Genomic DNA, 26,199 nt, shown 5'->3' with positions numbered 1-26,199 from the left:
AAGCTCGTGGTTGAAGAGATGCTGAGTAACAGGGCGAATTTATTGAAATGTTATCGTTAGGCATGGTAGCGGATCTGGGTAAAATCTTGGCAGAATGTGGCAGGTTATTCGTGTTGAGCGCTGGTTTCATTGCGAGTGTAACGAAAGGACGTGGCGAGACAGGGCGAAGGAAGCTGAAGAGCGAGGGCCGGGTAGACGCGTAAGGATGGATGGACGAATGAAGAAGGTATTATATGGCAACTACAACCGTGGTGAAGCGAGTTTTTATCGCGGCCGCCATCTGCCGACCGATCGTCATTACCGCGCTAAGTAATCCTTGGGAGGACTGTAGTATGTGTCTGCTGCTGCTGTATCTTCGTTCTTCGGTTGCTGTCTCACCGGTGGAGCACCACGAGCATCGTGCCAACTCCGTCTCGCTGCTTCCCCTCTTCTTTCTTTATCCATCTTTATCACAGCTCGTTATACTACGTACCTGAACATTTTTCCCCAAAGACTAGAAGTCCTAGGTTTTTCTGCAATATCCTCTTCGCGTCGTCCTACCATTTCAATTATTTTTTCCACTCCCAGTAAGACATTACACTTAAAGCGTTGAATGAAAAATTAAACATCGTTCTTGTGTATACAGAAGAAAAGGAGATAAGAATTTATAATTATTTGAGAAGCATCTTCGAATATTGCCACTTGTCCAGAAATACGTGTCGATTAAACGGTCGGCATGTTCTCGTGCGACAAACGTAAAGTAATAGTCGGATGTAAGAAGACACGAGCGTTTTATCAATATAGCTCGAGTTGTGCATGGTATATATCTTTATACGCGTATCTCGCAATGCAATTATTGATAGCTGTAAAGAATTAATTTACCCTTTGATCGAGAAAGAAGCCGAGTCATAGACAGATCGATTTGAGCGAGTGGCTGCACGTGCGAGTGTGCTTTTTGCGGTTCGCTAAAATTTTCTAATTAACTCTTTGGTAGACAGGAGTCGTTAGTTTTCATTGGTAGATGGGAGAGAGCGATTACTAGTCAGTGAAATAATCTATAAGTACACGCCCACGCTGTAAAAAAATCTATAAAATTATAGTGTAGATTAAACGTCTTGGCTTAATCGTAACTGGCATTCGAAAACTTATCTGGGATCATGCGGAAGATCTAGAAGTGCTTCCATAGATCCCCCTCCCCCTGTTTTCTCGATCCACTCACTCGTGACATGCAAAAGCGTTGCACGGTAGAGCGACGCATAACGGAAACTGATTTATACCACTGCTCCCCACCCCCCACTCTTCCCCCCATCCATTTACCCAACGCCAACCCAACCATCTCTGCATCGTTCCACCCATTCTTCTCTATTTTTTCTCTTTCACCTTTGCTCTCCGTTCCCGCTACCCTGGTATGTAAATAACACGAGCTATAATTAGCCAACTTATACATGACGAGCAAAGTTTCGGTACCTCTTAAGTCACTTTACAGTTATTAATTCTTTGATCGCTAATTAGTCGTGGCGATTGAAACGAACCATGCCGCGCGAGTATGCCGAAATGATTAATAAGCTCGATCGAATGTCTTCTAATTCAGCAGCTTGCACTTACACGATGCATCTTGACTGCAGCGTTTCGAGCACTCCGGATGATAATTTTTCTGGGAAAAACAGGGGTCTTGATTGCACGGCAATAAAACTGTTTCGCCTGGTTTCCCGCTGGGAGTGGAAAAAATTGGACGACCGCGATTCCGTGTCAGGGATGGCTAAACGCGGCAAACTGAATTCTTGGAGGAACCGCAAAGAGCGAGCTACGGCGTTGGTTACAATGCGGAAAGAAAAGTATTCATGATCGTAACCGTTCCTGCGAGCTGACGCCTCCGCAGCTGCAAGGTGCACTGACCGCGACGCATAATTATTTATTTAATGTTCAAATTACGCGTATATTTATATATATATATATATATATATATATATATATAGAGAGAGAGAGAGAGAGAGAGTGAACAGCACGCGCCTTCGACGTCACTAATAACGCAAAAAAGCGAATGCACGACAGCTGCGCAACCGTGCACCAATCCTGCGAGTTTTCTTTGTACCGAAATATCACCATATTGTGCTTCTTGGATACCAGGAAGCATACTCTTTGATAATAAAGCGTCAAATGCTTTGACTCCTTCGAAGAGGTGGAGGGGGGGGGGGGATGGTTTGGAATTTTGATTGTAAGATCGAGTTGACGCAAGGAAGCTGGCTGACGATGATAACGAAGCGCGGGGACAGCCGAAAGCGATTCGGAGGTCTTTCGTAAGATCAGAGCCGGTCGATTGGTACACGATAACCGATGCCCGTCGGTCGTTAATTATCGCGATCGACTTTTTGATCGTGACCGCGTTCTACCGAGCTGAGGGAACGAGTCGATTCCGATGGAGGAGGAGGAGACGTTCGTGGGTGAATGTAATTAAGAATACGCGCGGCGTGCCTCGATCGTGATTTCGTAAGCGCTCGATTTAATTAACTCGAATTAACGTGTTTTAATTACATATCGTCCAAGTCCGGCATGCCACCCACCCCTTTCGTACCCGCGATGCCCACGCCCCCTTAATCTCCCTCGTCCTGACGAAACGTCCATTGGAACCAAATAACTTTTAAAACTCCATATACTACTAATTACCGGGTCATAAACCGAATGATTACCAAAGTTTCGACTATGCCTTCTTATTTTATTCGCTGTATCCTAGAAAGCTATGAGAAAGGAACAAACGACCTACCGTGTAAGAAAGCTTTAATTAATGCAGTACTTTTTCAGACCAATTAACTTTGATGGGGAGAAAATGGAAAATTGGGATTTGCGAAGAAAGGTTTTTTCCCGTGTAGTTTGCGAATAAGTGTGTGTATACGTATGGGAGACGGATAAAAGAAGCTTTCGACCCAGAATCGCCGCTTTTTGTCCCGTAGCTCATCAAACTTTTACCGCGAGCCAACATGCGTAATTAACGATTTCTGCTGGAAGCGGCGACGACTTTCTTCTCGAGTGCGTGCGCCTACGGTTCACAGCTCGTTAATACAGGCGATTTATCGTTGGGGAGAAAGAAGCACTTTCATCCGAGCACCGATCAACCGCCGAGGATTCCGCAGGAAACTTAGCGATGTAGCAAATTCAACTCTGCGAGTATCTCATTAGCTTCGCCCCGTCAAGCTCGAGCGAAATATTTTATACCGTCCTGAAAACTATCGCGAGAGCGCGTAAGCAGCAAAGTCAACTGTGTCAATCTCATTTCTTTGACCGCAGAGACCACACAACGTAAGCAACTCACTCATCCAGCTGGAAATTACGCTTTCACGCTTATCAAATCTCGCGACAATCGTATATTTCAAGAACAACAAGATTTTTAATCCTCGTTTTATTTTCATTGTACAACAGTCTTTATCGGTAGCTGATATTTCTTAAATAATAGAGAAGCTTGTGTGAGTGATAACACGCGCATGTATATACCGTAGGACACTATGTATATACAGGCGATAGGATTATAGTTGACGGGGTATACAAGGCGAGTCGAGTCGAATCGCGACAAAACGAGACAGGACGAGACAAGACAGACCAGTGTGAAGTTAGCATCCCAAATTTTAAAAATGGAAAAAAACCAAACAGTTCTAGTAGCACCTGGAAAAGTTCTACAGTTCCTTGCTATTTTTCAAAAAAGTTCTGCAGATTGAACTCGAAAAACTATAAAAAGATGGTTTGGGGTGCCAACTTCACTCTCTCTCTCTCTCTAATATTCAAACGCTTATATCCTTTGAAGTAAAAGTACTATCGATAAAAACTAATAGACTTAGTTATAGAACTCTTTAGGGTGCCATTGGAACTCTAGTTAAAAATCGAAAATATTAAAAAAAGAATTTTAACAGTTCCAAGCAATCTTATGGGAGTTCCTATGGCACCCTAAAGAATTCTATAACTATGTCTATTAGTTTTTATCGATAGTACTTTTAGTTTAAAGGATATAAGCATTTGAATATTAGAGAAAGTGAAGTTGGCACCCCAAACCATCTTTTTATAGTTTTTCGAGTTCAATCTGCAGAACTTTTTTTGAAAAATAGCAAGGAACTGTAGAACTTTTCCGGGTGCTACTAGAACTGTTTGGTTTTTTTCCCCATTTTTTAATTTTGGATCCGAGTGCCAACTTCACACTGATACAAGACAGGTCAGGTATAAGCGGTTGAAGAGACCTTAGGCCTTAGACACACAAGAGGGCAGGATCGGCACGGTGGACAGGTGCCACACGCTGGGGCACCCACCGTAGCTAGTTAATGGGGTCTCGCTGGCGGTTTCACCGTCTTTCTGCACCATGAACCCCTGCGATAATTGTCGCATAAAGTCGGCACATTATTGCGTTATGGGTTTCTGCGGCGTATCGCGAGATATTACGGCTCTTCCACTGGACCACGTAATGGCTGCCCCACACGATGCTGAGTACAGCTTCGAGAGAATCCTGTCTCTCTCTCTCTCTCTCTCTCTCCCTCATCTGCCCCAAACTCGATAAGTAAAAATAGTCAGCGCTTAGCAGCGCGATCCACTCGTGAGAAAGCACGACAAAAAATTCTTTAATTAAATCTACCAAAAACTTGGCAGATTAAGCGACGAAGCTTCATTTCGGTCAAGATATCCGTTCTCCGCTATCTCGCTACTTACGGAATTGCGAAAACTGCCGTTACATTCGCCTCGGCGTATCTCAAAAATCCCGTTCAGCGAGGTCCATGATAAATTCATTTACGAGGGTATAACGGAAGGAAAGTGATTTTGCCAAATGGGAGCGAGATATTGTTGGCTCGCGAGAGTCATGGAAGGTGAGGAGGGTTCTCCACTCCCAAAAGGGGATTCCACGCTGTCCGGAGAGACAAACAAAAGACATTAGCGTTCAACTTCTCGTATTTTAAAGGCCACTCGAACGCCTCCGCGCCAACTTGCTTCTTAAGCTGCTTTCACACCAAAATAATACGCTGCTATACCCCACTATAGACGTTGCTACAACTGATGAGTAATGCGATCGATGCACTTAAAAACTATGTAACGAGTAGAAAATCTGAAGCACAATGGATACCGTTGTTATATACATATATATATATATATATATTATAAAACGGTCCACACTATGAAATAGATATCGAGCATTATATCTATTGGATAGATATAAAGCGTAAGTTGAGATTTACGATAGCAGTGGAGATGGTATCTATGAGAGGGAGCCGGTAATAAAGGATCGATGAGAGCGAGTAGAGGTTTCAGTAGCTTTCGGTTTGTAATAAGGAGGCGAGTTTCGCCGCAGGTGGGTCAACGTGAACGAGGCTTTACGGAGCTGCCGGTCGTAAAGGGGCTTCGTTGGAGTCGGGATCTCTGGTGGGGTTCGAAATCTGTTCGCGGGTTTTCGGAGGGGGGGGGGGGGGAGGGCAGTGTTCCTTTCGGCAGGACATCAGAGGGACCGCGGCGTAGGACGAGAGAGCTTTATCTCGAAATCGCAAACGCGCTTTTGCGCGTTGGCGGACAGCGCTTTCTAAATCACTCACTGCCACCTCCTTCGCTTTCTCTCTTTTCCTCTTCCTTCTCCTACTCCCCTCCCCCTCGAAAGATTCTTTCCGTAGCTCGAGCGTGCTCCTACGCGGAGAGATGCGACAATGTTTCGTATACGACGTTCTATTTTCGCGCGAAGACGTCGACCTCCCGGCTGATCGTAAACCCGTCGAAACAGTTGCATTAAACCTAGAACAGGTACCTCGCAACTGCACATGGTCACTGACGGCGACCGAAGCGTCTCTAAAGTCGAATATTCACCGAGGAACACCACACTGTTATAATATAATACCCTCGTGCGGGTCCAACGAGAAATTGTAGTAAACCTCGCTTGGTAAAAACTCTGGACGATTGGACTTCCGCTGGATCGATTATGTAATACCAATCATTTAACTCGAGAATTTCTACGAATACAATAGAGTTGCGAGAAAAGCGTGAAATATTTTTCAGGAAAATTATTTTGGCAGTGTTGGGCAATTTATTGGATCTGGCAGACTTCCACGCGCGCGCGTTACGCGAATCTTATTCTTACCGGTGAGTAAATTGCTTTACCGATGGAATATTTTGGCTAAGAAAGAGTTATTTGCGGAGGTCTAATTTATCAATTAGGCAGATACACGTCGAAGCATCTCGCAGATAGGGTTATGTTAATGCGAGAATCGAATTAAGGGTGCTGGGCTTATCATGGCAGCGAGAGCAAGCAGCCCTACAACCTGGCTAGATGGATTTTCGTGGTAAATGCCCGAGCGAGGAATTTAGGAATTTCGAAAGAAACGTTCCAGTGGCGAACGTAAGGGCGAACCGAAGAAAAGTTAAGCCACACCTGACATAAGAGCGAAGGATCACCACTGCTAATTACTGGAGTCTCCTTGTGCACGTAATTATACCGGACTACCGTTTTCGCTTATGAGAACAGGTGAACGTCCAGTGGTTCTCAATCAGCCAGCTTTCATGAAAATATATTATTGTTATTATTAAAAAATGCAATCGGTCGTAGAGTATATATATATATATATATATAGTGCAGCACTCTTAATTATTTAGAAATCCCGATGCAAGGGGCCCGACTTCCTAACTTGGTTAGCCGCTTCCCTTGCTGATTACATTCATTCTTAACCAAGGAGAAGCTTTTATCGAGGAAGGACGGACGTGGTCGAGACAAGAAGTCCGGAAATCTAGACGCTTGCTCGTTCCGATCGTTCATGTGATTAACGATAGAGCCAAGGACGATTTGAATTGTACACGATATACCTTGATTGAGACATTGCACTTTAGAAATTTTTTCGATAACGCAGAAAATAAGCAGTAATAATGTTCTGAACGAGTTGAGATTTTTCATAAAAAAAAGTCCTGTATTAAAGAATAGGAAAACTTATAAAGAAGGACATATTTCGCAGCAGGTGATTCAATCAATATTAATCATAAAATACTCAAGTGTCTGCATTTGCATTTCTTTGATACACGTTGAGTATCTTTCGTCCTTCGTGCCCTTTCGCTGAAGAAAACACACCTGGTAGACACATTGCACATTTTTCTATGTATATGGTAAGGAACTAATATAAATCTGACAAGTTGCAGCGCCAAACGCATGAGAGTTATTAAAACACTTGGCATGCATTGATTATGAGTCAGACTGGTAATTTCGACGAGGGAATCCAAACAAGAATAAACAAAACAGACAATGACACGGTTTTAGCTAAAGAAGCACGAACCACGTGAAAAATAAAGCACTTTTTGCGATATAGAAAAGTGAGGGATCACACACATTTTGCCGAATTTCATCATGAGGCTTTGGAAGAAGAGAGAGATTACATGCTACTGCATTCTCACCTTGGAAGGCGTAGGGAAAAAAGATAATTACAAAAGAGCAGTATCGGTTCATAATTATACCTCTTTTGCCATTAAGACTGAAATGATATGAATGAAGTACAAATGCTAATTTCATCCAGCTGCAGACCTGCCTTCTTTAGCTTCTCAATAATTCTTTTCTCACGTAGGTAGATTTCGCTCACAGGGCCTGGCGTAGCTTACGACATTTATAAAATGGCCTATTACATTCCATGTCATATACCAACCATAAAGTTACTCCCAAATCGAGCAATAAATACGAGATTATAAACTTGTATAGTTTCGATTCTCTCGTTCTTCGCTATAAATAAAATACATTGTAGAAAAAACATATACATACAACAAATGATAAATTCAAGCACAACCTAATTCATCAAATAAACAAGTGGGATATATATTAAAATAAGATATACGGATATCGCGAGAAAAGAGTATAAAAATGTAAAAGTTGAAAGTCGGTTAAAATAAGTGCGTGTACATGTATTGGTATATATGCTTAACGGCGAGGTGGGGGTAGAATAATGTAGGCAGTAGCGGAGGGGATTGCAAGAGTCACGGGGAAAAGGTAAGAATGGGAAGCTGTGCGAAAGAAATAAAGCAAAGGGAAGAGCAGCGCGGTGAATTTATTATCGTAGCGTCGCGCCGCGAGTCTCGAAAGAGCGGCGAGCGAGCGAACACGAGCAGTTAGGGTACCTGCGCGTACAAATAAGACACTGGTGGGAGGACCGAGTGCCTACAAATGAGGAGGAAGAAAGAGGATCGCCTTAAGAAGAGCTCGTAACAGGTGTTCTGTGAATAATCCATAAATGAATCTGGCACTCGACGCGCGATTTACGATATTCAGCTGGAGATAAAATCTTCGTAAAAGCGTTATACTTTCTGAGAGCATGCTGCGATACAACTTTTTCTTGCGATCATTAAAGCTATAAAAATAACAAGTTTTTAACGCGAGGCTTTACCTGCTCCAATTTGTTAATGTTGCACTATGCCGCAGCGTTGGTGCCTCCGCTATATTAATTATAAACACGCAAAGATTATACTATACATAATAAGCAGAAATCAATACGAACGTGACATTGAAGCGGTGAAAACGAGTAATAATCTCTACGAGTGGAAATGCGCTGATTTTTCAGGCTTCTGTAATCAGTCTCGCTATAATCCAATGCTAAAGGAAACCTCTCGGCCAGTAGTTGGAGAGTGTTCAAGTTTGCAGCTGTGTAAAACGCGAAATCACTTGATTGCTTGGTGACGGGATTCGATCAGCGACCATCGAAAAAGGCAAAAGAAAACTTTGATTCGTACGAGCGGAGTGCGAGTAGGCTGAGAGAAGAGATAGAAGTGGAAGCGAAGTTGACATAGCTCATTTTCAGCTTTCAAGCAATGGAGAGTATTGATATAAGAGGCATTTCCTCCCGAGATTATCTGCCTACACACTGGAATACCTGTTGCGAGGCAGAGGCTGCGCAGCTAGGGTAGCGAAAAAAAAAAGAGTGAACGATGAGAAAAAGATGAGGAAAAAGCTGCAAAATGGGGAGGAGGGGGGGGGGGGGAGGAGAGGAGGAAAAAGAGCAAACAGATACGAAGGGTAGACTCGTTAAGTCCGGTAGCCGAGCGCTTTGGCGACTCTACGATTGCGCCAGGTATGTACACCTACTTAACGACCTGACCCAACCCAGCTACCTGTTCGACCATAGAGAATTATCGTTCTCCTAGCGTCGCCGCTCGTTCAGCGCTCGTTACGGAAGCGAGAACAGCCGCGGGAGATACACCAACAGACGCAATCAATGCTCCGATTACGATTACGATTACGAACTAGCTCTTTTATACTACCATAATTTTCGCTTTCTTTCCCTCGGCACCGTACTATCGCTCGTTGAAAATTGCACGCTTCAAAACTACAGGGGTTTCTTTCAGTTTCACCGTGCATAACCAATAGGACGATAAATCTCGAGAAACATAGTCTTGGGAAAGGATCGGTCGATTATAATTGTTTTCCTATTGTGTTTACTGTACACGAGATCGACGCTCAACGTACGCACACTAGAAACGATCGTGTGTGTGGCGCAGTCTCTGAAACGAGATACTCGTCCTTGAACTCGAAAACCGGGGTCGATCGATAGGCGCCACGCGCCTCTCTTAACCTATATAGGCAACCTAGGAATTCCGGAAGAAGTAGCAGAAAGCCTAGGGTTGGCCAATTGGCATCACACGCTTAAAACGAAGCTACGATAGTGGATCGCTCGCTTCTAACTTATTAATAACCGAAAGTGCAAAGCGAAATTTTCCCATACGAGACCTGCAAGCTTCCGCAGCCAACTTCTGTTCCGCAAGGTGCTTGTTACTTCAACGATCGCAGCATTCACCGTGTAAGATTTCTGAAAAGTTTGTCCGCTCGAAAATATCTCCCGACTTCGCCGTCTCCTTTTGCCGCTGCCGTGGCGCGCAAATGTCACAGTCCCGAAGCCGAAGTCAATAATGCTTGGCAGCTAAGAGTACACGTGGGCGTTAATTACCGTGTTAAATCCAGCGGCAAATGGTGGGGGTATCGCAGCAATGTCCGCATATAAAACGCTGACAGATACGAACAGCAATCTCGTGCCAGTTGCAAGTATATTACAGTTGTAAGCTTGGAGGCTATCGCAATGGGAAATTCTTGTATGATAATGTACTGTCGCGATGAAAGAAAAACAGCGGTCGAATTTCTAAAGAGAAGCAACAGCAGCACGATATTACGTCAATGGACGTGTGCGTGTAAACAAAACGCGACTCTCCCGTCAAGAGGTCAGGCTGAGGTTACGCTTCGTAATAAACCGAAAGAGCGTACGTGTATAGGAACGCTCGAGAGAGTTTTTCGACGTGTGTCAAAGAGCAGAGAGAGAGAGAGAGAGAGAGAGAAGACGGACAAGAAAAACAAACATACTCAGCGTCCAAAACGTCTTTGCAAAAGGCTCTGCGTGAAATATTCGCCGATGAGTTCGAAGACTGTCGATAAAGGTCCATTACACCACACAGCGTGGTCATCCGCTCGTAAAATCTGCATACTAGAAGCCTGACGGTTTCTGCTACGAGATTCACGGTAGGACCAATCCTTCCTCGTCTCTCTATCTCTCTCTTTCTCTCTCTCCTTCTACGTATATATAATACAGCGGAGAACGACACCGTAGCCATGATCACTGAGATTCACCGTTCTACCCTCTCGCTCCTTCCCTTTCTACAGCGCGCAAAATACAGGTTTTCATATCTAAATATTCAGCGAGCGCGTATCTACCGCGTTTCGCTAAAAATATTATTTCACTAAATATTTCGCAAGTCAATCAAATTCTTCCACGAAAAACTATATGCTTTACTGGAATCTCGAACCCTGCGATATTTCGCAATGATATAGAAATCAGGATGATCGCATTCTATTGGAACCGTATAGAAATACTTTGTTTTTAGTTTTTGCATACCAGCAGAGTACACCAAAAAGAAACACAGGTACCTCGGAAAGAACTTTACTCTTTCTGTACAACACGGAAGAAATGATATGGCTATATTGAATTTATTAAATTACCATCGACACGTATCTTTTTACTTAAAGGTTTTATGAACAACTCCGCAGCGTTACTGAAATATTTTATTAAAACGATTAATTATTAAAAAAATGAGTTTTTCTTCGTTATGAGGAATACAGTATCGTTACTCCGTTATACAGCAGTATTACACGAGACGACGATATCGGTTAGCGACCGGCGCCAACAGCAACTTTATAATAGGTATACGACGCGATTTAGAGCAGAATATTATTGATTTCCAAAGGTAAGACCGGATGGCGGGACGAGATAGTGTCTCGTATGCATCCTTCCGCACGACCCAGCAACCTGTGCTACCCATGGACGGACTCACGGTCAAGGTCGACAAACAACCCTTGAACGACACGCTCCTCTCCATACTCTTCGCAAGATCGCACGCTCGACGGAGCACTCGACGCAGCTTCAGGCAGCTCGTCAACCCAGTTTCAACCGAAAGCTCCCCACCACCATTTTTCCAAGCTACCTACCCCTACTACGCCGCGCGACACGACACGACACGACACGACACGACGCGATCTCTCTGCTCTTTTTTCTTACACGCTTTATTGAAAAACGAGAGCACGTCATTTGAGAACGACTCGACCTAATAATTTATTTTCCTCTCGTCGATTTAACGATCGCTATAATTCCCATCTGTCGCAGTCTTTAATAAGTCTATGGCCTATCTAGACTTTGGAATCGAAATCAGCGCTCGTACAGCGACAAACGTCTTAATACACGAACTGGAAGATATAATTTATCGCGTCGATAAATTCAAGAAGGGATTATGATTGAAAATTTATAGGTATTTATTTCTCAGGAGAGAGACGGAGTGCGCGTGAATGCGATAATAGTGGAACAGTGCCGAGGGCCATGAAACCGCGCTTGCTCGCGAACAGATGGGGATTTTACGCAAGCGAGTAGTAGTACTTTCCATGGCTCTGTTGGAGAATCGACAGAGGACAACGGATAAAATATCGTCGAAAGCCATCGGCCGTTCATTACACGAGGCAACACCTGCGCGTCCAATGAAGAAACTCGCCAGTGAGCCTCCTACGCGGCACTTGGTACGAGCCCATTACCGTCCTCTCGAAGAATTAATTAGAGGAAGATTCACACGGCTCTGTCACCCGGCACTGCCAGTCTGCCTCCTGCTCTCTGCCATACCTCTTCGTTTATCCGAGGAACCTCTATACCTGACTGACTGCTTGACTAACTGCTCGCCCTCTCTCTCTCACTCGCAAACACCAATATATATATCCGCAAACCTACTTCCTCTAATCTCCATTCTTTCGTCACAACACAATCGTGTGTCATCCAACTCTTGTATATATTAGCGTATACACGTGCAACCAGCAACTTGAAAACTGTTGTTCTATACGAAACATTACTTCCATCTCATTAGACGTCTACCTTTGTCTTCAACTCAACTTGGATATTTAACTAACCGTTTAACTACTGTTCGCTCTCTCTCTCTCTCTCTCTCTCTCTCTCTCTCTGGTACACATCGATATGTATATGTATATCTTTTTGAAATAAAATCCTTCTACTTCAGGAGCAAGGACGTTTGCTGGAGAGACTCACTGCTCTCCTTCGTACATATACATGTGTAAACCTGGTTGGTCCAATCTCAATTCTTTGACCACGAGTCAGTACAGTCTCGAGTACACGCGTATTGAACGAGCAACGTAAAACTGCTGCTCTATAGAAAAACACTATTTTCATCTTATTAAGAGAGCAATTTCATACTTTGGAGATGCAATTTTTACAAGCCTCCCGTTTCATTAAGCTATTAGACTAACAATGGAAAGTACGTGGTACGGTGCAATTACCTTCGGAGCGCCTAGGCGCCAGAATCAACATTGGAAACTGTCGATAGCGCGAAGCTACAATTTGCATGGCATGCCTCTCGCAGCATACGCGGGCAACCGTGCAAGCAACGCGCGTACGCATTGCGTTTCTACGCTTAGGTGACAATTCGCAGCGGCTATCATCACGCAAGATTTGCCTTTGCATGGAATTAGCATAATGGCTGATCATTATGTTGGCGTCGTTCGATTTCCGTGGGCGTACATGCGCGGAATTGCACGGAGAAATTAAATCACGCGGGAAGTCGTGGGGAAATTACACGAGTTGCTGCAGAATCGACCAGATCTCCTCGCCGCCATTGCTGCCTTCAAATCCGCGCACTGTCCGGACGAAATGGCAATTCCGAATTGAAAAAATATCTTGTATCTCGAGATCCTGCAAAAATTACTTCGAAACCGGTCCAGCGAGCAATTGTAATTACGATATCTCGAAAGCGATAGTCGTGAAAAGTGTTGCAGGAGCTGTTCAGGGTATAACATACTGTACACATACACCAGAATATTAGGTAAACTCGTATACGAGGATAGCAACTTCCGCTAAAACGATAATCGTCCATCATTACGAGCAGCAGCCATCGTCATCTTTCTTACGAATACTCTCCTAGATAATCAGAACTCCAGATCGCAGATACGTATCAAAGTCCGTCATCATCCTACCGATAGGAAGCGCTCGAGTGATCGATGAACGGGTGATCGCGTTAACCAGTGGCAGCGGGAAATCAAATTTAAAGTGCTCAATCATAATCACTACCGTATATAGATACAGATACGCTATACTATTAATAAATCTACCCAATAAGAAAAAAGCTGCGTGATCGAAATTTCCGAAAAATTCCATTCAGAGTATATATATAGATGTAATTCCAACGAGAGAACAGGATCGGCAAACTTGTACACCTATACACATGCATCCACACACACACACAAGCGGGACTTTGAAGAGATACTCGCTTAGAATGGCCAGGTGACGTACGCGATGTTTAGGTTTCATCCCATTATACAGGCCTATAGAATATAGAAGAGACGAGGAATTGTATGGGAGAAGCGAAGTGCGATAGGGCTGAAATCTTTTTCGAGCCTCGTGCGGATAGTTTCGCGCATGGTTTGGTTCGGGAGGGGGGATGGACACGCGTCGTTGATAGCCGAATGTCGACGGGACACGATTATATCGATGTACACATATAGGAGCACGAATGGTGGAAGCCGTTTGATTAAGCGCGGTAGCTGCTGTCTAACTACTCCGTGGCTCGCTGCTTCGCGCAATTACGCCAAATGGATTTCCTAATTGCAACGCTGCGCCATGAGAAATTGCTCACGTTCGATCATCCTGCGCAGCCTGGGCTGCTGTTTGCCGCTGCTGCTTGGCCTATGAAGAAAAATTGCGCGCGATATCGAGTCTCGTAGCAGAGTGTGCGTCGTGTATCACTACTGCGCGCTGTACGCTCTATACAGCATTCTTAGTCCTACCGAGATTAGCATTAGCATGCTCGCGCGGCAGCCAGCAGCAGCCGCCGCCGGCCGCAGAACGGATAGGCGACTTTGCTTCGATCAACCGACACGCTAAGAGGATCCATTCCGCTTATCCGACGCTCGAGAAACCGCTTGCATTAGATCCGTGTTCACGCGGCTTAATGGAGATCGCAGATTTCCAGATGGCGCATTAATCGCATTATACCCATAACACTCTATATGTATCGGAATACCTATATCTATTTCATCTATAGCTAGATTTTTCTCGAGAAAAATTATCCACTGACCAATCGCATCGCGTCATTGAAATAACGACGATATTCCATCATTGAACATTGTTTTAACTTGTCAAAGTGAACTCGGAACGTTTTAGGAACGTTCCTGATATACTACATAAGTAGTAAGAATTGTCCCTAACTGGGTACAGGTAATCGATGTTCTTGGCCATCTAATTTTTTCTCAAGAAAAATTCTCCCAACGTTCATTCGCATCATTCGATAGAAATATAGTTTATGGACCATTTTTTTTATACTATAACATTGCAATGTGTCAAACTGAGTCCAGGAACGTGTTTCTGACACTATATGTGTGCAATGCGAGTGGGCTATTCCTTTCCGAGAACGGGCGATTAATATCGATGTATCTTAGGTAATATTGGGCTACCAGTTGTAGCGATGTACGTTTGAAGGAGAAACCGGGTCTGCACGCACACTTCCGATGTTAATCGAGCGAAGAGAAGATAGATCGAAAGGGGCGGAGTGTGACGAGGTTGCAACCGAAAGACTCGGCTATCTGCATAGCAAATTGGCGATCGATACACTATATATACGATGACCACGCGTGGCCGGAGATCGCGGGTCTCCAATTAAAGCTTATAAGTTTCATGTCCTGCGCGATGTATCATTATGCGCGCGCCAGCCGCACTTGCGGCAGCTGTCGGCCGTCCGGAATATGTCCATAAAGCACGATTAATCGTTCCACGGGATATCGATGGCAAATGAATTAAATTCGAGGCAAAGCTGCGAAAGCCTCGTTTCTCCCGCAATTCCACGCAGCTTTGTAACTCATCCTACCTTCGGTCCTCTCCCTCCTTCATCATTCCCGGTAGACATGTGATAAGAATTACGTACTTTATATTTATACCTAGAAAACGTTTCGCCAGTAATACAAATAACGAGGTAAGAAAATTTTCCGACGAGATTCTAGGAAAAACAGAGATCGCCATTATTTTTACTGGCTCGCGTCTCAACCTCCACTCGTAGGTGGGACCCAGACCACTCTGAAGAGGAAGGTTTAACGAGTATCGTTTTTGTCGCTCGACGTCGTCTTGTTGTTTGCAAACGAAACTGGACAGCCGTGACATCTGACACCTCGTGCACCGCTCGTCCCTCCCTTTCTCGTTGGCGTACGAAGGACGCTGACTTCCCCAGTTGAGAGTGTAAAGCTGATTAAGACAATGGAGATACGGTTCTCACGATTATTAACTGCTGACAACGAAGCCGGGCGTCAATAAACTCATGGGACACGAGACCTCGGACGAGGAGACAGATTTGAAGGGTTTTCTCTTCAACGATACATCGGTACAATATAATCTTGATTTCCTTTTACTATTTATAAAAATTGACGAGTTTATACGATACTCGCCATGGGCTTTCGTAGGGTCAAAGGTGTGCGTAATTTGCGAAAATTGCTCGGTGCGTGTAGGTGCTCGTTCGCATATCATTTCGTTTGTTAATCGTGGTATAAACGTGAGACAATACGTGCGAAAATGTGATGCACGTATGCCTCTTGGTAATTGTGGCGCGAGGGGTTAACGGTAGCACGCGCTCGTCACGCTTAGCACGCGGTGGAGTCACGAGCCGTGAAAGGACACACGTACAAGAGATTGAACGTAACAGATCGTTCTACATGGCCAAGCTGACGCGTGTGTCAGTTAATGCCTACTTTTTAGACACCAAACCACCCTCCTGACTGATACTAGAAAGCTACACTGAGAAGCAGTAAGTAAAAACGACCTCGGCAAAAACCCTAGAAACTACTTGCACTCATCGACAAACTTCAACTGGTGTCAGAGATTTTTTTAACTTTATAAAACCCTTCTTTTTCAACTCAACTTTAGATTTACGACTTTAGTAAAGAAATTCAGGTGTCAACGACCCGCAGTCATCGAAAATGGAGCTTTGAAGAAGATTGTCGTTAACGCGTAACCTTGTGGGAAAATACTTAATACGTTGTTTTGTAATCGAATATAAATAATTAGACTGTTTTCAAAAAACATTTATACTTGTATAATTCCTTTCACGCTGACAATAATACACTTAAAATTAATTCAATTTATGGAATATAAAAAAAATTAGTTTTAAGAAAAAAACTGGCATTCAGTATATAATGCACAACTTCTAGATATGTATGTTAATTTATTTACCACTTATATATAAGCGACAATTTATTTTGAATGAATAATAATAATGTTTGATAGACTTAAATATTTTTAAGCATACAGTTTTTCAAAATAAATCGTAGCTGTGCTCTCTCACTTGATAAGACAGGAAAGTTTTGGCACTGTTCAGTACGCAGTGTAAGTTTGAGGCAGTAGTTGGACTTTACAAGGGTTATTATAATGCTTGAGCGCGTTGGAAAAGGTCGAGCGTAACGAGGGGCTGGACAAACGCGTGAAACAGATTGTACACACACGTATGCTTGCTTTATTGTGCGTGTCCGCTCCATTTCCGACGCTTAGCGCCGAGACGCTCCGGTGAACGTGGCGCGTGACATTAAGCCGCCCTCGCACGCGATGATGCCTCGACGTGCTCGTAACATTGCTGTCTCTCCTCTTCCACATGGAATGTAAAAGTGTGCGTAAAAGCGTTCGAGTGCCGGCGAGGGAAAGAAGCAAAAGCTCCCTTACCTAACTCATTAGTTCGGACTTTCACTCCCCTTTCAATTTTCTCCCAATGCTCCTTTAACCAGCCCTCGTTTCGTCCACCAATCTTTACCACCTCCCCACGGACCCCATCACTCTATTTTCCCTACCTTTACACCTCTTTAACCGCAACGGAGAACTACTGTTTGCCCACTTTTTTTTACCAGCGATATTCTCTTGAAGCGGAGAGGCACCCCGCTGTGAACGCGCAAAATAAAAACGCTGCAAACTCGGCTAAAAGGGCAAAAAGTCTCCTCGAGCATTTTTACGCCACACGATCAGCTTCGGTGTCAATGTGTTAAACCGATATGTTCCCTCCTATATAGAGATTAAAAGAGAATCTTCGCCAGCTAATTTCTAAGTAAGTAATTTCCTCGCAAAGCAGCTCGCTACATCGAAGATACGATTTATCGCAAGTTTCATTCAGTTGTCAGTGATTTGGAAGAAAAATCTTTGATATCGGACGACTCGTTCGAAGGTGAAGCCAGACATGTAATGCAATACGTGTACATGACTACAGCGCGATAAGCGAACGATAGCAATCACATTGATTGACATCGGAGTTTATTTTGCGTACTTCAAAGTAGACATTGAGATACGCATACCTCGCCGATATTTCACATTTGGAGAGAATAACATTTTTTAAATAGATTTTCCGATAGCTTACCGCGCTGGTTGTTAGAAGCTTTCGCGCCACAGATACATCCGATGTTGCGAAATTTCAATCGCTCTTCCACCTCTCGGGACACTTTAAACCAAACGCCACTTTAGTAGTAGAAACAGTTCTCGTGGTGGCGCTTTACTCAAAAGTCACGAAACACACATGAAAGATAGAGATAAGGAGATAAAGAGAGAGAGAGAGAGAGAGAGAGAAAGAGAGAGAGAGAGGCACTAAACTTATTATCCTTATCCTTTTATAAACTTTATCACAGTAGCAACTACGTCCGATCAGGTCGCGTGGCGTTAACGATTTCCTCTCCAAGGAACAATATATAGCTAACAACAACAATAACAACAATGAAACGTTCACGATTTTGCGCAACTAGGTTAGCACAGACTTGCGGCAATCATTATCTATCCATCTTTTATCACATAAAACCAGCTTCGTATGTCTCTCACTTTACGCTTGGATCGAGCAATGGCACAACAATGATAATGATTCCTTCTTCAACGTGCAAACGATCACCACTTCAAGTCATCAGCCGTTAATCTTTCGAGATAATCCTTGGGCTTTCGAAAGACGACTTTTTAATTCCAAGACTCTGGTCTCTCGTGCGTTGTTTCTTTCTTCCTCCCTTCCTTGTCTTATGTATCGTTGAAAAATCACTTGTTACACGAATGTGCGATAAAAAAGAAAATAGGCACATCAGGATCACAGAATCTTCTATCCGTCGGCGTGCACTCTATCTCGCGGGCTCCCTGGACAGTCTCAGCCACTGAGCACACGGTGGCATCGAAAAGCCCCCAACGACCTCTGCCAGCTCTCATTGACAACTATCAACAACGACGTATCGGTTCAACTCCTCCGACTCTGCGTGAAAATGACACTTTCGTTCATTCGCGGTCGGCAAGGGGTCACTCTCGAGGATGACGTAATTAGTGACGTTTGAATTCGCAGAACCAATGGTATTATCGCGCGAGCAAAAGGGGCGGAAGAAGTAACCTATTATCATTAATAGTTGGTGCGAGGGTGTGGAAGATTTTGAGAAAGAGAAAGAGAACACACGTAAGACCGACCCTTTCAGTAGCGCGGTCTCGCGCCGACTGCGAGGCAACGAAACGTCGGCGTCAGCTCGCGGGTTTCACCTTCGACCGTGCTTTCCTCCCCTCCTTCCTCTCTCTCTCTCTCTCTCTCTCTCTCTCTCTTTCGCTCTCGCTCTCGCGCTCCGTCTCCGTCACTCTTGGTCTCTCTTTCTCCCTTTCCATCCATCGGTATACCCCCACCCCCGCACTCACGCTCCTCTCTCTCTCGTTCTCCAACCGCTCTCTTTCTCACTCCGCTCCACGTGCGCCGTCCCTACTGATTTTCGGTGTGTGTGCAAACCTTAGGTTCCCCTCTACCGAGAAACCCGTGCCTCTGCCCCCACTGCGACCGGTTCTCCGTCCGGACTCGTCCCACTTCGTGCGTGTATCGGCCTAACCGAGCTCGGTAGGCGCGAAGTAAATGCACCAACACATCCAAGACACCGACACCGACGTCTAACCAACCACGCCTATCCCCCTACTTCGTGCGCGCGACCAGCTACTTCGCGCTCTTTTTACCGGCTTGCTAGCCCGACTGCCCGGCCACTACCAAGTACACCAGCCAACGCGAACAGGGACGGCAAGACCTGCGAGGGTGGGAACAAAACAACTGTTTCGAAAGACCAGTCTTACCAGGAGTAAGCTCTTTTACTGGCTTCCTCATGGACTGCCCACGCGCACACTGTGCCCACTTGCTTCTCCCTAAAAACTTCTCCTTATCTCCCTGAGGAAAAGCACGAGTTTTCAAATCGCTATAAGCATTTTTTAAAATCCCTGCTTCTGAAAATTCTTCGCTTTATTCATTATTGCGCGTAAGCTCCAACTTAACGGGGACGAAAAGGACAAAACGGTATAGGTTCGCCAGTATGCATCGCTAAGCTGACATCTCCGGAGACCCGTCTCGCTATGAATTTTTTCAATTATTTCTTTCCTATTACTATTGTAAACAATCGTCCCTTATGTGATTTATTTACACGTGGTTTAGCCTCAGGCCACGCTTCAGACACGTGTCCAGCGCTTTGAGTGTACTTGCTAAGTGACCGTTCGCCAGTTTTTGGTTTTTTCCAGACAATCGTATTTACCTTCTTTACGAAAGACACTTTGCCAGAGCTTACAATAGCTTGACTGATATTCCAGCTAATTATTACGTCAATCGTGTACGCTCTTCAGTTTTGCACCGTTCGTTACATGAGTTACACAGCCTCAATTATATAACTGTAACCTTTATGACATTTGCTCTCGGTAAGAGCTGTTTGGGAAATTGTCGAATGCAGGATAATTCTCACCTACGCTGGACAAAAATCTCCTATACAATTGAAACACTGCAAGGAGTTGTTAATCATAGACGTTTTGTGGAACGTACGCGAATAGGTATCGACGTGTGATTTAGAAGGGGATGGGAGGAGGAGGGGGTATTGTTGAAAATGAAAAGTTTCATATGACCTCGAATTACAGCATATCCCACACATGCGTATACATACAAGTCTTGCAACACACGCCTTCGAAGGTTCTCGAGGTTGCACCTGGGTCGTACGTCCTATAGTCGTCTACCTTTTCCGCAAGAAAGAGATCCTTACCTAAAGGCACGCACGCACGAGATGATCCAGCTGTTTGATCTTTGCCACGCGCTCCCTTTTTATACATATAACTCGGGGGAGGGTTATTTCAACGGCATCTGCGTTTGCACAATTTTTACGCCAACCACGAAACGCTACTGTCCACAACGTTACAATAAGAGATTCCTCCGACTAATACAGGAACGATCGTGCTTTGCCCAAATTCGAATAACCTTGTACAGCCGGACAGCTATCAGTGATCGGTCGTTCCTTCGACTCTCGTCACGCTGACAATCTTTTATAACGACGTGTGAAAAAGTGGTCGAGTGCCTTTACGCGTGGACGTACGCTGGAAAAAGGTTTCGGCGAGTATCTCGAAGAATTCCAAAATAAATGTCACTGTGTATCATCGTGGGTAACGTAATCCTGGATCGCGAAGACAAATGGCGGCAGAATACGATACGATGCACCGTGGTCGGTCTCAGAAAGGGGGAGGGGGGGGGGGGGGCAAGTTTCTCGTCCCTTGTATTTACATACGGCGACTAAGGCAGCTCTCTCTCTCTTTCACGCGAGCGCCTTCTTTCTTCCTCGACTCACTATATATAGAAAAAGAGAAGAGAGAAATGGGCAAACAGGACGAAGGACTTAAAGTCGCTAATACCGCGAGATCGATGAAGGGCGGCCGATGACATCTCCCAAAGACGCGGTAGATCTGGACCCAGACTTGCGCAATAATGAAATATTGCGATACAAAATAGCACAAAAACGAAACAGGTGATTCCACCGTTGCATAAACTTTTCATTCTGCAAATTTTGCTCCATCTCAGTGCGGACTATATATACTACAGTCCTGCCTATATAGTCATGGGAAGAAAAAAATCGCGCATGGTCATGCGTCAAGATTTTAAGTAAACACAGCTCGAGCACTCACTCAGGATGCTAGAAAGAATGGCACTATTTGGGTATCGTCGGTATTAAAAAGCTCGCGTGCGTTTGCTCTGTCTCGAAAACCTCTCTTCTGGCCACGTACACCCTACAAGAGTCTAGCTCCGAGAACTCTCGTCTCGTTTCAGTGTCACGCGTATCTACTTTACTCTATACTCACCTTGAGAAGGTCTTCTGGAAAGCCGAAGTACAACGACCTTCGAGAGGCAAACCGGGATTGCTTATGCATGGTATTTAAGGAAACCAACATTTTGTCTCATTTTATAAAATTATTTTTCTTCTTTTCTATTTACCGAGCGAACAAACTTGGACCGAATTAGGACACTACGGATCACGAATATACACGAGCGGTTTTTCGATGTGCGCTGATGCAGTGGCGCCGCTATACTATAGTAGCATCTGACGTCACTAGCGGACGCCAGTGATCATTTTGTTACGCAGTAGCCGCTGTCTATCGCCGCAACTATTCATTCTATAACTGTACCGAAATTAAAATAGTCCAAGTGCATCAAGACAAAGCTCGTGTGCATGGGGACCAAGTAATATGGATATTATAATTTTTCTAAAAAAACTTCTTTCGCAATATGTATATAAATAAAACAGAGCTTCGAAAAGGATTTATACAACAAAAAATTAATATCCATTAACGAGATAAACATTTTCTTACTTCTATTTCTCTATACTTTGAAGCGCGTTAAACGCTTCACCCTGGATAATACATGGTGAAAAAACTAATTAAGCAAAACAAATGATTTGTACAGCTCGATTTCAAAGATGGTTTATTTATCAGGGTTAAATTTTCCACGAGATTGTATCTTTGGCTCGGCTCGAAGGGACGTTTCTGGATGGTAGCGTGGAAAGGGGATAAACGAGAGAGAGAGAGAGAGAGAGAGAGAGAGAGAGAATGAAGCAAGTGGAAAGCGTAGGCGGGGCGCATACCAGAGGCACCTGCTCATTTACTCTCTGACGGTCGATCGGTCGGCCAGTCGACCCTGTCGGTAGTCCCTGAAAGAAGATTCTCTCTCATTAAGAATTTCCCATCGAAGCATCCTTGCCTATCAACTTCTACCTGCCTCGATGTCAACGCTATTACTCATCCAACGGATAATCCTGCCGCTTTATCATTTCATCGCAACTCCATCCTCTCCACCGATACAATTGAACAATCGACCAGTTTTATCCCCCTCCCCTTTCAATTATTGTCACCTACGTGGAGAAAGCAAGGAAAGATTGAGAGATCAAACTGCTCCTCTCTCGGATATACATTCACAGAGAGATAAGAATCTTATCGAAGAGCGATTTATGCGCGCAATTCCAAGAGACGGCGAATATAAATATAGAGGGATGTAAGGTAAGATTGGTTTTCTGCCAATCGTTCTTTGGCGTTTAGCCGCCATGACTTTGGAGGATCGCGCGGCGACCAATTAATGAACCCGTCTCATGGATATTCTTGCGAGCGGGCTTGACTGAAGAGTGGGGGGGAGGACTGAGTGACAGGGGGGAGGAGGAGGAGGTGTGGCGCGAATGTGCGACAGTTAATTACCGATTTACCAACCCTCGGTTCGAGCCGTGGATCGGTGCAGTGGCAGCAAAACGCATGACCGAACGAGACTCGGAAGAAGGAAACGTGGCTAACGATTGGTTCCACGCTCGAGCCTCGCACGATCGCACGCCGCCTTCTCCCCTTCTCGCTCTGCCACGACTCGAGCTCGAACCGATTGTCGAGCCAGAAACCGTCAGCCATTAACTGGACTACCACACTACGGTTGATGTTCTTATTCGGCCTCATGCGGGTTACCGATCCATTATCTCCCTCGATCCATTATTACGCAGCGCTGCCAAGAGGCCGCTAGTAATGTACCAATGAAAAATGCACGCTCGTAACTCTTTCGCCAAATCGGAGAATACTGGTGTTTCTTCGAGTCCATTTGCAAAACGTTGACGAATCGCCGTGTTGAAACGACAGAGTACTGCACCAACTACCGAGCTAAAATCTCTGCACTGTCATTTTCCCCCCTTGCACTCCTGCCACATTTTACTTGCCACGTTGAACGACGCTTCTGTTGCACACACGGAGAACCCCGTGGCGAGCTTCAAATGGATCCGACATTTTGTCTAAGAAACGACCACAATTTGCCATTAAACAAATCCCTTATTCGTGTACCACCACTATTAGGAACGCCGCTGTTATAACTCGAAACTTTCAACTTTGTACACGCGAGATATAAAAAGATCTAATCCAAGTGCAAACAGAAAAAATTAGACTGTAAGATAAGAAACATTGAAGATTGCATCGGTATATACATATACGTGCGTATAAAAGCACATATCACAGTGTTATAACTCACGGAGGTTCTTGTATAGGAATTGCCTGCGGCATCAGCGAATCACCGAGAGCCGATGCGAGTATATAGGTGCGCGGTTATAGGGAGAGTTTAAGGCTCTTTCCTCTGTGTTTCTCGCGTGGAGACCGTAAAATCTGTCTTCTTCGACGCTTTCAACGGGTAAAAAGATTTACGAGGCGACGAAAGGGAAGTGAGTAAACGTACAAGAAGAGGGAAAGTGAGTTGGAGGGATTGGCGTGGGAGAGCGAGGGAGGAATTAAGAGTGGGAGGTGGAGAGAAGCTGAAGAAACCGCAGCCACCCTCGAGATAGGCGTGCGCCGTGGTGCCTTTTGGGACTCGCACGAAGATCTTGTATAGAGATCTTCGTCGTCGTGGTCGTGGTAGTTAAAGAATAATGGCCCGGGCCTGTCCTGTTGCCCGTATTCGCCATAACCTTGTCCGCTGCACTGCCAACGACCGTTATGACGAGGTCCTCTCCCTCTCTCTCTCTCTCTCTCTCTCTCTCTCTCTCATCTCTGTTGCAGCTTGCCTTTTACTCTCCGTTAAAAGCCGACGTCGCCGTGTGTGCAGCGTGCGTGTACGTGGCTTTTAAACTCTCGTCGTTGCGCTAGCGCAAACAATGGCGCGGGCTCCAGGGGTGCAATGTGTGCCCCTCTACACCATCTCAATTTGTCCCCCCCCCCCCCTCTCACCCCACCTTCAACAACCGTGACCAATCGATCCTGTTATTCTTCCTACGCTTGTTTTCCGAATGCTATCAATTCTATGTATATATATATATATATATATATATATAATAGTATATGTACATTGTATATAAATAAACGCATCACCCGGTTTCTGTAACTATATATATAGCGATCTTGCAGCTTAGATTTGCCAACGTTCCACGCCAATGCTTCGCAGTGTCTGTCCGCAATGAGTAGGAAGAAGCGCAAAGCCATTTAGAAGGAAAATAGCCCTCGGAGTGGTGGTACTTCGCGCGATACGAGTTTGTTGTATGCATCCTTTTCGGTGAGCGGTCGCGCGGAGGCTTCCTACAGCGTGACGAAGTACGTTGACAGAATTGACGCGTAATTGCACGCTATACTTTAATTCCGCGGCACATAATAAAGCTTTATTATTAAGGATCGCCCGCGGCACTTGGATCCTTTCGCACGGTGAAAGGCTTCCTTTCAAGCCACCGATCCTACGCTCCTTTCCTCTCCCCTCTAAAAATATTTTGCATTGCGCTACCAGTCCCTTTTCAAAAGAAATCGGCCTCAAAGAGACCTTAAACTGTTTCACATTGAAATTACAACCGTGAATAAAATAATAGCCAACAAGGATGCTTTTCAACTCGTGTATCCTTTAATAACAATAACAAAACGTGCATTTACACGAGAATCAATTGGCTAATGCTGCTCGATACAAAGTTTCTCTGCGAGGACAGATATTCTCTTGGAGAACGTGTTGCTATATAGGATCGAGAGTGTATATCGCTTAATTTTAGATATAACCCTACTCTCTATCGATGCTACGTCAACGGTGTATGTGTGTGTGACTTAGAGGGCAGCCGAGCGTTTAACGCACGTTATATACCTATACCACCGCGCATATATACTAGCATAAAACGTACGACTTTGGACCAAGAGTCGCCTGGCCTGATATGTAATTAGATGAGCAGACGGACGGATTTAATGTTCCCAGAACTAATGAGAAGCTCTTGTTATCCACTGAGTCATCAGCATCCCCGTACTTGGCCATTTGATTCTTTTTAACCGCGACTTCCTACCGCAATATCTTAAGATTGGAAGATTGTCGTTCTACCAAGAAAGCTTATGCTTGATTTTTTCCAGCAGAGCGTGTAAACACAGCGCGACGAGGGAAGAATCTACAGCTGACGGTGTGGTCATTGGCCTTGGCACACGCCTACCGAGCAACCCCCCCCCCCCCCCCCCCCCCGGCCAACCAAAGAGGCATGACCCGATCTTAAGGAGCGTCTATATATTCTCTCTTTCCCTTCGTAAGATCCCCCCTCTGTCAACGTCACGGTACCACAACTCTACATTCTGAAAAACATTTAGCAGCCTTTATAGCTCCTTAAGCTGGACAATGGTCAGTAGCGCCACTGGTGTCCCTTTGCAATCCCGACGCTTCGGCTCATTGTATAGTTGCTGGTAAATAGGCCAAACAACACCGGCGGGTGGTCCACACTGAAATCTTCCCGCTCTTGCCCTTCGCGCGCTCTCTCCTTCTCCTTTTTCTTCCTCTTTATCCTTGAACCAGAAAGAAGAGCACTGATGGCCACAAAATCAATCCCTCGCGATATTCCCTTTCAGAAAGTTTCGTGAAAGAAACGTTTACAGGGCGTGTAAGCGATTCTCTCGCCACGAAATAGCCTGATTTATGTGAGTGGGCGGTAAAACGACA

The 26,199-nt window shown here is 44.8% G+C and overlaps 1 protein-coding gene across 1 annotated transcript in view; it reads right to left on the bottom strand.

Moving 5' to 3' along the window:
- Window positions 1-18,937, bottom strand: part of LOC136779048 (early growth response protein 1-B-like) — a 38,081-nt gene extending 19,144 nt beyond the window's left edge. The window contains exon 1 of the mRNA XM_066736344.1: window positions 17,866-18,937. The gene's annotated coding sequence lies outside the window, so the exon portion shown is untranslated. The remainder of the gene's footprint in view (window positions 1-17,865) is intronic.
- Window positions 18,938-26,199: the final 7,262 nt, after the last annotated feature.

Source organism: Prorops nasuta, unplaced genomic scaffold (genome assembly GCF_024137725.1).
Source record: "Prorops nasuta isolate Cenicafe-Biocafe unplaced genomic scaffold, Cenicafe_Pnas_1.2 PNAS00015, whole genome shotgun sequence".
Classification (NCBI taxonomy): Eukaryota; Metazoa; Arthropoda; class Insecta; order Hymenoptera; family Bethylidae; genus Prorops; species Prorops nasuta.
This window is presented reverse-complemented; position numbering and strand designations above follow the sequence as displayed.